Raw genomic sequence first — 14,853 nt, 5'->3', positions numbered from 1 at the left:
TGTTTCCTAAAGCATGACCCAGTGTGTTAAAACATTACAAAAGATGTGTCAAAATATGTACATACTAGAAGCATTTTTAGCATGAAGCATATTAATGAAGAAACTAAATGTTTCTACAATGCTCTTGATAGATTATGATATAGAACTTCATCAAGATGACTAGGAATCTCTAATGAAGATTCTATAAGAACAACCAGATTATCCTGATTGATCGCAAAGTAAAAAATTCTATGATTGTAGTTGATAGCACATAACAATGGCAAGTACTAGATATTAGATGTGCTTCATTTAGTTTGCTCTTGTACTCCCAAGTAAGCAACAAGTTCTCACTACTACATGAACACCCACACATACCAATATATCTTAGTAGTGTTCTATTTCATTTGTATAGCACCATTTTTGTGTCCCTATCAAAGCCCAAAAAGAAAACTGTGTAGATGAGGGTAGATTTCAAATTACTTAACAAAAAATTATGATAAACATTAGAAATTCAAAATCATAATGTTACACAAAAAATATAAGCACAAAAAATATAGACCAAGCACACTTGCCAAATAGATAATTAATTGCAAAAATCAAAATAATCTCATACATTGTCGCTCTGAGATCATGAGACAATCTATAGTATAAGTTATCTATTCCCAAACTGTCTTGCAAATCAATTACCACCCCCTCTCAAACGTAATGAAAACAAACAAATCTACAAAATCTTAAATTAGAGAGTTAATTGATTTGAAAAACAAAGAAAGTAATGAAAAACAAACAAAACTACCAAAGAATTAATTGCTTTGAAAAATGTACCTGAGATGAAGAGCAAGAGAGATCGATCTGGTTCAACTATCTGTGAAAGCAGTATATCAATTATCGTACCTCAAATAGAATATTTTGTAATACAAAAAATTAAATTAATTATGATCTAAAAAGCAGAATATTACTGGATAAGATGTAATAAAACACCAAAAAAAAAATGAAAAATGAAACTCTTTTAAGCCAGTGTAATGGTAAACATAACAGCTGTAAATGACGAAAGAGGCAATGAAGATTCTAATGAAAATTATAAGCACAAATTTTCTATGAGCATCTAATGATGTTTTATTTCTTCATGAATATGTGACATTCATGAATTTACATACCCCTTATCTACCTCTATATCCTTCCCTGACCTGCTTTTGGGCTCCCTTTCCCCAACGCCACCAAAATATTTACTTTTACTTCTCCCAGGGCTATACCATTCGTTTGAATATGTATCTTTATAACCCTTACCATCTTCCACTCCAATCTCAACAATCTCACTTCCTTGAAAGTCTTTTGATGAATCAAAACAAATTCTGTTAAAATCATTCGAAACTCTTTCAAATTTCCCTCTAGTTTCTTTTTTCAATCCTTTATCTGATTTCTCTCTTGTAATAAGATTATCCCCTTCGTAGGTACCTTTATAATGTTCTCACTCATCCTCATTTCACTTTCTTTTAACTACGGATGGGGCCCATGCTAAGCTTTTTTGGTTTGACCCCCTTCTTTAAGTTGTCTTTGTTTGTTTTTGATCTGTATTATCTGGGAGAATGGTGATCTCTATACAAATACATCCATATATATATATATATACATATAAGATTTTACATTTTATATATAAGTAAATGCAAGAAAGGATGTATAATCTTCTTAACATGTATTTTAATAAACACAAGTTAACATATAACTTATATATTATGTACACATACATGTAAAGACATGTAATGGACCAAGGAGAACAATCTTCTATTCCACAAAAGTGGTGGAGGATGAGACGCAGACCCAGACCCACCCCAGCAGTAAACTTTAGAACAAAAAGGCTTTTAGAAGAAGAGAAGAGAGGTCCCCTCAACCCTTACCCTCGCCCACCTGCCATGAAAAGCTCCATGATATATATATATATATATATATGAAACAAACAGTAATACTTTACGCAATGATGTTCACGTCCTTCTCCTCCTCACAAAATACATACACATTAACAACAGATATATCTTCCTAAAGTTGGATTGGTTTCTTGTTATTGTGTTGTTCCCTCTCTAGTGCCCTTTCTCTGTCTCTGTCTCTCTCTATAAACCACGTCTTAATCAATTATTTTCTAAATTCAAAGAGTAGTAGTTCATTTATTTGTATACATACACCTTTGTTTTCCTAAAACAAGCATGAATCTGAAGCAGAAAAATTGAGGACAAAGATTCACATGAAAAGGAGGAGGAGGGTGCCCATTCAGAATATTGTCTTGTGCTGCTTGTATTAATTGTTACAAGCAGGCTCGAGAACTGTCAGTCTACAGTGTCTCTTGACCATTGCTTTCACTTTTCACGTCCTCATCGTCAATAATTATCTTCTAAATTTACATTAATTAGCACAAAAAAAGTATGCATTGTTGTCGTCCATTAATATTAGAATAACATTACTCAATGCATTGATCTAAAAACTGATTTGTCCACTCATTCTTAGAATTCTTATGTAAATTAACACTTCTATACATTTATAGATCAGTTTAAGAGATAATTGGTAAAAATCAAAAGGACCTCAATTCTAATGCATGCTTTACTATGTGTCAATAATGCAAGATTCAGGAGAAGAATGAAGCAGCTCTTAGAGATGAATACTTACAAACCAGATTTGATCGATCTGGTTCAACGATCTGATCTGATCTAATCTAAAAATGAAAAAGTTAGAGAGTAAATCAGTAGATTTGACAATGAGAAAGTAGACCAACAGAGATTGAACTGGTTCAAACTCGAACACCGATTAAGAGAATGAAAATTGTACCTGAGATAGGAGCAACAGAGATTGATCTGGTTTGAGAATGATATCAATTTTGGATTTGCGATTTGATGAAGAACAGATCGAGTTTGAGTTCAAGTTCGATGAAGAGACTGGTCAAAGCTCTCCAGTGACAGATCGATGAAGAGCAACAGAGATCGAGAGTTCGACGAATATACAATGCAAAATCTGCAATCGAGCGAGAGAGAGAGAGAGAGAGTGTGTGTGTGTCTTTGATCTGGTTCGATGAATATCAGTCGAGGGCTTTGGAAGAGAGAGAGAAAGAGAGAGGGAGAGAGACCGAGCTACGAAAGAGACGGAGAGAAAGTGAGAGATAGAAAGTGAGAGACAGAGTATGGACGGTATCAATATACACACCCAATATGACGTCAATCAACTGAGCTCTAAGACAACGTTTTGAAAACGTTGTCTTTCTGTAACAACCCTCACTTCAACTTAGTCATACTTGCATACATTTATGTATGATCTTGTTTTGTTATGTGCATTTGCAAATCTTGTCTTGTTTTACTTGAGTGTTTTTTGCATACTTTGTTCTTGCCTGGTGTGTTGCCGATGTCATCTTAAGCCTAGACACCTTGGAACCTTTCTACACTTAGAACTATCTTGTAACCACTTCGGTTGATCTCCATCTTGACCCTGGCATGTTTGCCGAGATGTCTCTATCTAGGCCGAGGTGTTCATCACTAAGGCCGAGATGTGTATCATCTAGGCCGAGATGTTTATCCTTGCACCCTAGTGATTTTGTTCCTGGAATGGTATGACCTAGATCGAGGTGTGGCACATCTAGGCCAAGGTGTGGCACAACTTAGTCAAGTGTTGTCCTTCCAAGCCGATGTCGTTGTCACCCTACTTGCCGAAGCTTTGCCATTAGCCGAGATCATCACTTGCCGGAGTGCCCTTGTCATCTAACTTGTTGAACACACTTTGTCATAGTCTTGTCTTGTCAGTCAGTCGCCTTTTTTAGTAGAGCCAATCAGCCGATGCCACGTGTCCCAGTAGAGGGTTAAGTCAGTGACTGTCGAGAAAACATATCATTTTGTATCAAATCTTGTCTTCTAGAGAGAGAGGCTCTAGGAAGGAGAATGAGAAGTTTTGAGTAAGAGAGAGTGAACTTCCAAGCTTGATCGTTGGAGCTTGAACCGTTAGATTCGAGTTTTGAGGTTAGAATCTTAACCTACTCTTGTTGTTCTTATTGATCATCTAGCTGCATTGCACGATCAAACCTGTTCTGCACGTCATGCATTGATTTAGAGTTGGTTTTAGAAAGAGAAAATGGTTTTCATGTGTTCTTGAAGAAAAGGCTCGTTTGATCCGAAAGTTTGCATCTAGAACTATGTTTTTGTGTTTGTTCTCTCAAGATCTTTGAATATGGGTGCCCAGGTCCATGATTTCGGATTCTTAGCATGAAATCTCAGATTTTGTAATAGCAAGTTTTAATCTTTGCATTCATCTTCCTAATGTTCATGATCTTCATGTTCGTCATGTTCTTCAAGAGAGGGAAACCCAGATTTTCCCGACTTCATTTCCTTGACTGTGGCCATCGAGACCACACCTCGGCAAGGGGGTGTGGGACCTCGGCCTAGACCTGGTAGTTGTCCAGCTTGTTTTCCAGAGATAAGAAACTGTGTTTTGATTTGATTTGACTTAGTTTTCGATGAATGCCGAGGTCATTTGCATGCATGAAAGACTTGTTTTGTGAAGTGCATTCAATAGACTTTGCCATGTGTTTGTAGGACTGGGACTTGCCTTGACCCCGACGTTTGAAGAACTATGTGAGTGGTATTTTTAATAAAGCTATGTTATCAATGTTTTGATGAGCCTTGCTTTGCTTTGTTTTGAAAAGTATTTGTTAAGCATGAATGATTGTCCCTATTTTGTATATCAAGCATTATCTTGTTTTGATGACCTTCTCGGAAAGTCCTTAGTGCCAGGGGACTATATGCAACTGCACATCTTGCTTGAAAGCCCTTAGTGCTAGGGGACTATAATGCAACTGCACATCTTGTTTTGAAAAGTCCCTTGTGCTGGAGGACTCTAAACTTTCACAGTACTCTCGTGTTAAAGAGCTACGGGCCTTTGTAACATAGGTCCTTTGTGCTAGAGGACTCTAAACTTTTGTACCACCCTTGTCTGAGATATCTCCCTTGCTTTGTTTTGTTTTGCCACTGACGGTTTACCGCGTGGATTTGTTTGTCCGGAATGTCATTATTTGTAATATGTTGATGCTGGTGAGCATCCCTTGAAGCTTTGAAGATTTGTTAGATGGACGAGGTCCATCCCTTGTTATGTAAAGTTTGACATGTATTGTTTTGAAAAGACTTCAGCTATTATTCATGCAAACCCCTTTATTATTTATATCATTCACTGAGTATCCAAGCTCACCCTCTCTATATATATGTAGGTGATGAGCAAGAAGGCGATGACGCCTAGATGTGATTCGCGAGCTTGTTTTGGATTTTTGGTTATGTCGGCTTGACTTGTATTTACGTCGGCAGTCTTGAAAATCATGCTTCTCGACTTGTAATACTTGTATTTTGCACACGTCAGCTTGAGATGCCTTTTGATCAAGATGTAATTTGTACTTTGCTTCTTTTGTAACTAAGTTGTAACCCATGTGAAGATGTTTGTTATTTCATTTGACTTACGCACAGCTCTTATGGACTAATCTAATTTGTATGTATTGCTTCCGTACTTGTAAGCCCCATATATTTATACTCTGATTGTGTGTGAATTTTGAAAGTTGGCCTTCGGTAATCTTAGATTACTGGCCATCACGGCACCAAACTACTGGGGGCGGTTTGGGGTCGTGACAAAATGGTATCAGAGCACAAGTTCCTTGGTATACGTTATTCACACACCTTGAGTCCTAAAGAGCATAGGATTTCCCCTTAGAAGGATGTTAGGATTGCATCATATTGCTTGCTATGTGAACACGGTGAGCATCGTCTCAGCATGCTTAATTGTTACTTGCCTACGTGTTTATTTGTTCATTTTGTTTTAAAGTCACAATTTGCATACTCATAGCATCATGAGGAGAGGTAGACCTCCAGTTGGCCGAGATCAGTCCGAGGACAGATTGGACAGACTGGAAAGGTTAGTTGAAGGTTTGGCCCGTGAGTTAAGGCAGACAAGACAGCAGTACGCTAGTGCTACATCGACTCAGGCCGAGCAGATAAACGGCCGAAATGCAGTTCTGCCTCCGCCTCCACCTCCACCTCCTCCAGTACCACAAGTGCTCCCACAGCCAGCTTTATATGGGGACGACACGATAGCTTTGATCAGAGAGTTTAACAAAATGAAGCCACCGAGATTCCAAGGGGGTATAGAGTCGATGAAAGCCAAAGCGTGGGTTTTGGAAATGGAGAAGCTGTTCGAGATCTTTCCCATCACTGACACCCAGAAGGTGACATTAGCAGCTTTTACACTAGATAACGACGCTCGCAGATGGTGGATGATGGTTCGAGAGAGCAATCCAGACTTGACCTGGACTCGATTTTTGGAGTTGTTTTACACCAAACATTTTCCCTTAAGTGTTCGTGATCGCAAGGCTACCGAATTTCAGACTTTGACGCAAGGTAGTAGAACAGTAGCTGAATATGACCGTGCCTTTACCGAGTTGGTGAGGTATGCACCCCACATGGTCAATGATGAATATATGAAGGCTAGAAAGTTCGAAAGTGGGCTCCGTGGACCGATACAAGACCAAGTTAACATGCTCAACATGCCGACTTACGCCGGAGTGCTGGACAAAGCCATTCTGGCCGAAGCTAACTTGAACAGATACCAGAGTTCGGGAGAGAGTCAGAGGAAGAGACAGAGTTATGACAATTGCCGAGCACAGTTTGGTACCAAGAAGAAAGCGAATGTTGGCAGTTCGAGCAACCCAAGGCAGGAAAGTGGTACTAAGCCGACATGTTCCAGTTGTGGGAAGCCACATTTCGGGGTCTGTCGTCGAGCATCTGGAGCTTGTTACGAATGTGGTGAAATAGGTCATTTTGTGAGGGACTGTCCAAAAACAAGGGCTGATGAAGGTAAGAAAGATGAGAATACTTCGGGTTCCGTACAGAAAGGTAACGTTGGGAAAGGACAAATGAGGCAAGGCAGAGTTTTTGCACTGGTACCAGGAGACACTCAGAATGCTGAGACAGTGGTGTCAGGTATACTCCCAATTTGTTCTCAAAATGCATATGTATTGATTGATTCGGGTTCTACGCATTCATTCATTTCTGCTAAGTTTGCCGAGAAGATTAATAGGAAACTAGAACCCCTTGATTATGTGTTATCTGTATCTACTCCATCTGGGAGATCTATGAATGTTGCATCCATTTATCGAGCATGTATTGTTGTGATTGGGAATGTTGAATTGTTAGCTGATTTAATGCCATTAGACATAAGTCATTTTGATGTTATATTGGGGATGGATTGGTTAGTGGAAAATCACGCATCCATAAATTGTGTTTCTAAAAGTGTTACGTTAAAACCCTCAAACCTAGCCGAGGTCACGTTTCAGGGTAAAGGAGTAGTATCCCCACCTTACTTAATCTCATCCATGAAAGCCTATGGGTTGATCCAAAAAGGGTGTCAAGGTTATTTGTGTAGCATACTAAGTAATCTAAATGGAAGTGTTGAGTTAGCCGACGTCCTAGTTGTTAATGAATTCCCCAACATCTTTCCAAATGATTTGCTTGGTCACTTAGTTGATAGAGAGGTAGAGTTTACAGTTGACATCATGTCGGGAACCCAGCCCATCTCTAAAGCACCCTATAGGATGGCCCCCGCCGAGCTTAAGGAATTGAAACTTCAACTACAAGAGTTGCTGGATAAGGGTTTTATTAGGCCGAGCACTTCACCTTGGGGAGCACCCGTCTTGTTTGTTAAGAAGAAGGATGGCATACTTCGTTTTGTATTGATTACCGGGAACTGAATAAGGTAACCATTAAGAATAAGTACCCGTTACCGAGGATAGATGATTTTTTGATCAGTTGCAAGGAGCACGAGTCTTTTCCAAGATTGACCTTAGGTCGGGTTATCATCAGCTTAAGGTTAAAGCCGAGGATGTTGAGAAGACCGCTTTTAGGACGAGGTATGGCCACTACGAGTTTTTAGTAATGCCTTTTGGAGTGACCAATGCCCCTGCAGCATTTATGGATTTGATGAACAGAGTCTTTAAGCCATATCTAGATGAGTTTGTGGTTGTCTTCATCGATGATACATTGATCTACTCTAAGAGTAAAGCTGAACACGAGGATCATCTGAGACTTACCTTGCAGACATTGAGGGATCGAAAATTGTATGCTAAGTTTAACAGGTGTGAGTTTTGGCTTTCTACTATTTCATTTTTGGGTCATGTAATTGATGAAGATGGTATTTCGGTCGATCCTAGTAAAATTGAAGCCGTTGTGAATTGGCCGAGGCCGACTAATGTGTCCGAGGTTCGTAGTTTTCTGGGATTGGCAGGTTATTACAGGACGTTCGTGAAGGATTTCTCAAGGAATGCAATTCTGTTAACACAACTGACTAAGAAGAGAGCAGCTTACGAATGGACTAAGGATAGGGAAGCAGCCTTCCAGGAGTTGAAGATGAGGTTAGTTGCAGCACCAGTTCTTGTACTACCATCAGGTAATGAAGAGTTTCATGTTTATAGTGATGCTTCGCATAAGGGTCTGGGTTGTGTATTAATGCAAAAAGGGAAGGTCATAGCATATGTCTCTCGTCAATTGAAGCCACATGAAAAGAACTATCCCACCCACGATTTAGAATTAGTAGCCGTGGTATTTGCTTTGAAGATTTGGCGCCACTACTTGTATGGAGCATCTTGTCAGGTTTTTACAGATCATAAAAGTTTAAACTACTTGTTCACTCAGAAGGAATTGAATATGAGGCAGAGAAGATGGCTTGAGTTGTTGAAAGATTATGATATGCAGATTCAATATCATCCAGGTAAAGCTAACACTGTAGCCGACGCTTTGAGCAGAAAGATGGTTGGAAATTTGGCATGTCTAACCACGATCTTAGTGGAGCCGACTATTGTTGAGGAAGTAAAGACGAGACAAATGGAGGATGAATTCTTCAAGAAGGTAGCCGATGAGATTATCACAAAGCCGAGATCAGGGTACACCATAGAAAATCAAGTGCTCAAGTTTGAAGGAAGATTGTGTGTGGCCGACATCCCAGAGTTGAAAAGAAAAATTTTGCAGGAGGCTCATGGTTCCAAGTTTGCTGTTCACCCAGGGAACACCAAGATGTATCAAGATGTGAAGCAGACGTTTTGGTGGCCGAATATGAAAGGAGAAATAGCCGAGTTCGTGTCCCAGTGTCTGTATTGTCAACAAGTGAAAGCAGAACATCAAAGGCCAGCAGGACTTCTTCAACCTTTACCAAATCCTGAGTGGAAATGGGAGCACATCTCCATGGACTTTGTGGTTGGTTTGCCGAAGACACAAAATGGTATGGATTTGATTTGGGTTATTGTGGATAGACTAACTAAGTCAGCACACTTTTTGCCTGTTAAGACCACCTTCAACGCTGATAAACTTGCCTTGTTGTATGTGAATGAGATTGTTAGACTTCATGGAGTGCCGATGTCAATTGTGTCAGACCGAGATCCGAAGTTGGTTTCCAGATTTTGGCAGAGCCTACAAAGAGCTTTCGGAACCGAGTTGAGGTTTAGCACAGCCTTGCATCCCCAGACTGATGGGCAAACAGAGAGGACAATTCAGACACTTGAAGATATGCTTAGACTATGTGTATTGGACCTCCAAGGAAGTTGGGGAGTACATTTGCCATTGGTGGAATTTACCTATAATAACAGTTATCAAGCTAGCATTGGCATGGCGCCATATGAAGCACTGTATGGAAGGAAGTGCAGGTCGCCGATATGTTGGACCGAGGTAGGAGACAAAGCTCTGCTTGGTCCCGAGTTAATTCAAGTAACAACTGAGAAGATTAAGCTCGTTCAGCAAAGAATCAAAACTGCACAGAGTCGACAGAAGAGCTATGCCGACCAGAGAAGAAGAGAGCTGGAATTTGAAGTCGGGGACCATGTGTTCCTAAAGATTTCGCCGATGAAAGGAGTTAAAAGATTTGGAAAGAAGGGTAAGTTAGCGCCCCGTTACATCGGGCCTTTTGAAATTCTTGAGATGGTTAACCTCGTTGCCTACAGACTTGCTTTGCCGCTAGGATTGAGCCAAGTCCATAATGTGTTTCATATTTCGATGTTGAGGAAGTATATTCGAGATCCACTACATGTAATCGACTATTTTGGAATTGTAATTAATGAAGATTTAGGCTACGAAGAGAAGCCGATACGGATTGTCGATAGGCAGGTGAAACAGTTGAGAAGTAAGTCGATACCAATGGTTAAAGTTGAATGGAAGGAGCATTACGGTGAGGATGCTACATGGGAAATGGAAGAGGAAATGAAAATCCGACATCCAGAATTGTTTGTGGAACAAGGTAACTCAAGTTTGGGGACCAAACTTCTTTAAGGGGGGTAGGATGTAACAACCCTCATTTCAACTTAGTCATACTTGCATACATTTATGTATGATCTCGTTTTGTTATGTGCATTTGCAAATCTTGTCTTGTTTTACTTGAGTGTTTCTTGCATACTTTGTTCTTGCCTGGTGTGTTGCCGATGTCATCTTAAGCCTAGACACCTTGGAACCTTTCTACACTTAGAACTATCTTGTAACCACTTCGGTTGACCTCCATCTTCACCCTGGCATGTTTTTCGAGATGTCTCTATCTAGGCCGAGGTGTTCAGCACCAAGGCCGAGATGTGTATCATCTAGGCCGAGATGTTTATCCTTGTACCCTAGTGATTTTGTTCCTGGAATGGTATGACCTAGACCGAGGTGTGGCACATCTAGGCCAAGGTGTGGCACAGCTTAGTCAAGTGTTGTCCTTCCAAGCCGATGTCGTTGTCACCGTACTTGCCGAAGCTTTGCCATTAGCCGAGATCATCACTTGCCGGAGTGCCCTTGCCGTCTAACTTGTTGAACACACTTTGTCATAGTCTTGTCTTGTCAGTCAGTCGCCTTTTTTAGTAGAGCCAATCAGCCGATGCCACGTGTCCCAGTAGAGGGTTAAGTCAGTGACTGTCGAGAAAACATATCATTTTGTATCAAATCTTGTCTTCTAGAGAGAGAGGCTCTAGGAAGGAGAATGAGAAGTTTTGAGTAAGAGAGAGTGAACTTTCAAGCTTGATCGTTGGAGCTTGAATCGTTAGATTCGAGTTTTGAGGTTAGAATCTTAACCTACTCTTGTTGTTCTTATTGATCATCTAGCTGCATTGCACGATCAACCCTGTTCTGCACGTCATGCATTCATTTAGAGTTGGTTTTAGAAAGAGAACATGGTTTTCATGTGTTCTTGAAGAAAAGGCTCGTTTGATCCGAAAATTTGCATCTAGAACCATGTTTTTGTGTTTGTTCTCTCAAGATCTTGAATATGGGTACCCAAGTCCATGATTTCGGATTCTTAGCATGAAATCTCAGATTTTGTAATAGCAAATTTTAATCTTTGCATTCATCTTCCTCATGTTCATGATCTTCATGTTCGTCATGTTCTTCAAGAGAGGGAAAACCAGATTTTCCCGACTTCATTTCCTTGACTGTGGCCATCGAGGGCACACCTCGACAAGGAGGTGTGGGACCTTGGCCTTGACCTGGTAGTTGCCCAGCTTGTTTTCCAGAGATAAGAAATTGTGCTTTGATTTGATTTGACTTAGTTTTTGAAGAATGCCGAGGTCATTTGCATGCATGAAAGACTTGTTTTGTGAAGTGCATTCAATAGACTTTGCCATGTGTTTGTAGGACTGGGACTTGCCTTGACCCCGACGTTTGAAGAACTATGTGAGTGGTATTTTTAATAAAGCTATGTTATCAATGTTTTGATGAGCCTTGCTTTGCTTTGTTTTGAAAAGTATTTGTTAAGCATGAATGATTGTCCCTATTTTGTATATCAAGCATTATCTTGTTTTGATGACTTTCTCGGAAAGTCCTTAGTGCCAGGGGACTATAATGCAACTGCACATCTTGCTTTGAAAGTCCTTAGTGCCAGGGGACTATAGTGCAACTGCCCATCTTGTTTTGAAAAGTTCCTTGTGCTGGAGGACTCTAAACTTTCGCAGTACTCTCGTGTTAAAGGGCTACGGGCCTTTGTAACATAGGTCCTTTGTGCTAGAGGACTCTAAACTTTTGTAGCACCCTTATCTGAGATATCTCCCTTGCTTTGTTTTGTTTTGCCACTGACGGTTTACCGCGTGGGTTTGTTTGTCCGGAATGTCATTATTTGTAATATGTTGATGCTAGTGAGCATCCCTTGAAGCATTGAAGATTTGTTAGATGGACGAGGTCCATCCCTTATTATGTAAAGTTTGACATGTATTGTTTTGAAAAGACTTCGGCCATTATTCATGCAAACCCCTTTATTATTTATATCATTCACTGAGTATCCAAGCTCACCCTCTCTATATATATGTAGGTGATGAGCAAGAAGGCGATGACGCCTAGATGTGATTCGTGAGCTTGTTTTGGATTTTTGGTTATGCCGGCTTGACTTGTATTTACGTCGGTAGTCTTGAAAATTATGCTTCTCGACTTGTAATACTTGTATTTTGCACACATCGGCTTGAGAAGCCTTTTGATCAAGATGTAATTTGTACTTTGCTTCTTTTGTAACTAAGTTGTAACCCATGTGAAGATGTTTGTTATTTCATTTGACTTACGCACAGTTCCTATGGACTAATCTAATTTGTATGTATTGCTTCCGTACTTGTGAGCCCCATATATTTACACTCTGATTGTGTGTGAATTTTGAAAGTTGGCCTTCGGTAATCTCGGATTACTGGCCATCATGGCACCAAACTACTAGGGGCGGTTTGGGGTCGTGACACTTTCATCCATCTATAATGGTGTTTCCCAAAATGCCATAAAAGAAACGTTGCAGTAGTCCATTTTTCCTGTAGTGGTAGTAGAATCGTAAATCTATCCCACATCGTTCATAATCTAATTAGAAAAAAGATAGTGTAAAGTTTAAATATTGGTAGTAGTATAATCGTAAACTTATCCCACATCGTTTAAAAACAACGCATAATGTTTGAATATAAGGGGTGATTGAGACATCTAATAATTGTCGAGCTAAGTAACGTTAGCTAATGGCTCAAGCGAGGGCACCAAAGTGGTTGGATGATGGTAAAGTTTGATAGATGGCTTCAACGCTTGAACTCAGGCTAGACCAGCGAACCTGTAGGTTCTAGCTAGCTTGGTTGAACTCAGGCTAAACCGAGTAAACCACTAGGTTCTAGCTAGCTTGGTTGAACTCAGGCTAGACCGAGTAAACCTCTAGGTTCTACCCAGCTTAGTTAAACCTTGTAGGTTGTGGTTAGTTTAGTTGAACTCAGGCTAGACCAGTGAACCTGTGAGTTGTGGCGAGCTGAGTTGAACTCAGGCTAGACAGTGAACCTATAGGTTCTCTGGCTATAGCATTAGTTTAAGTCATTGAACAACCACCACTTTTCTTTTTTTCTTTTTTTTTTACGTGTAGTAGAAAATAAAAAATTAATGTTGTGATGATCATGGATGGAATTTTATTTTTCATGTATAAAATAAATAAATTTGTACTGTTATGATCATGGATGGATCTTGAAAATTTGAAAATCTAAATATACTTTCGCACCCTGTGGATCAGTCCATGGTGATGATTACAAAACATAAAAATGATGATTTTTTCTATTTCAATCAATAACATTTGGTGGGTTTGGCAACTAACCAAAAAAACTCTTTTTTTTTTTTTTTTTTTTTTTCTTTTGAATACTAGATTTTTTAAATTTGCATCAAAGATTTTACATTTTTTGTGTATCTAATGTAGAATGATCTAAAAACATCAGCAACTTATTTTCTCTTTTATTTTTAATGAATTGTTTTTCATTTTTTTTATAACTTATTTGGTCCATATAGTCGCGTAGATTCTAAAACGCAAACTTTTTTCAGAAAAAAGTTCATAAAAAATGAACGAAAAAAAAAAACCACAAGTTCACGGCCCAACCCGAATCTGTTCCCTAGTGGCCAGAGTCACCACACACAGTGGAATAATTTCCCTGAACTAAAATACACAGATGGTCCCAATAATCAATATACATCAGTATCGCAAAACGTGGTAGTTCACCATTATAAACGTGAGACCACAACAAATAGTTTACAGTATACTCAGTTCACACATGTTTCAAAAATAATTTGATTCCATTGAGAATATAATAATTTTATCAAAACAGTTTAGTCCTGAAACAATAATTTAATTTTCCAACAGTTCAAGGTAGGGTAACATTTATAAAAATATGTAGCATGAAGCTACTCACTTGAAAACGAAATAATATAATCCTCGAATAGAGTATGAAAGTCCAACTAGTACCCTGAACCAAGCATGCAGACTACACGTCACTACTAATTTAAAAATACTAAAGAGAATACTAAATTAAGTACCCCACACTAAAGCTCACTAATACAGCTCAACCCCACTCACCGTTACCCTTAAATAATACCTAAGTTCATTTTCTTCATGGTCTAAAATTACCCAAGACATAGGTTCAATTCAAAACTTAATTAAAAGTAACTTTAAGATAAAACAGAGTTTTAAACAAACTTTGCCAATCAATTCGCTAACTTTGAAAATTACAAAACCCACTCCACGCTATTCGAAAAATTCCAAAACCCTCCAGATAAGAAGTAATACATCCTAAGTTTCAAACCCAATTGGTCTCACTTGATTTTCTTATCAAAATAATTATTTACAACTAATTATATCTAAACAGGTTGTTTTCTGCAGCACTTTAAAAAAATTAATGGTTCTCTTAGTATACACGAGAAATCAACGCAAGGCCAAGAATTTAAGAAACTAAACTCGTAACCGGTTCTAATGACACTAATTTGATAATTTTTGGATTTATACCCAAAGAGAACGACACTCCCGAATTTACTGTTTTAAACCAGTTTTCTGGACATATTTGAACGCATCGGTTTATATGGATTTTGACTCCCAAAAATTATG

Source organism: Camellia sinensis, unplaced genomic scaffold (assembly GCF_055761805.1).
Source record: "Camellia sinensis isolate YWXY unplaced genomic scaffold, ASM5576180v1 Unanchor6, whole genome shotgun sequence".
Classification (NCBI taxonomy): domain Eukaryota; kingdom Viridiplantae; phylum Streptophyta; class Magnoliopsida; order Ericales; family Theaceae; genus Camellia; species Camellia sinensis.
The sequence above is the reverse complement of the archived record's forward strand: the minus strand, read 5'-3'. Positions refer to the sequence as shown.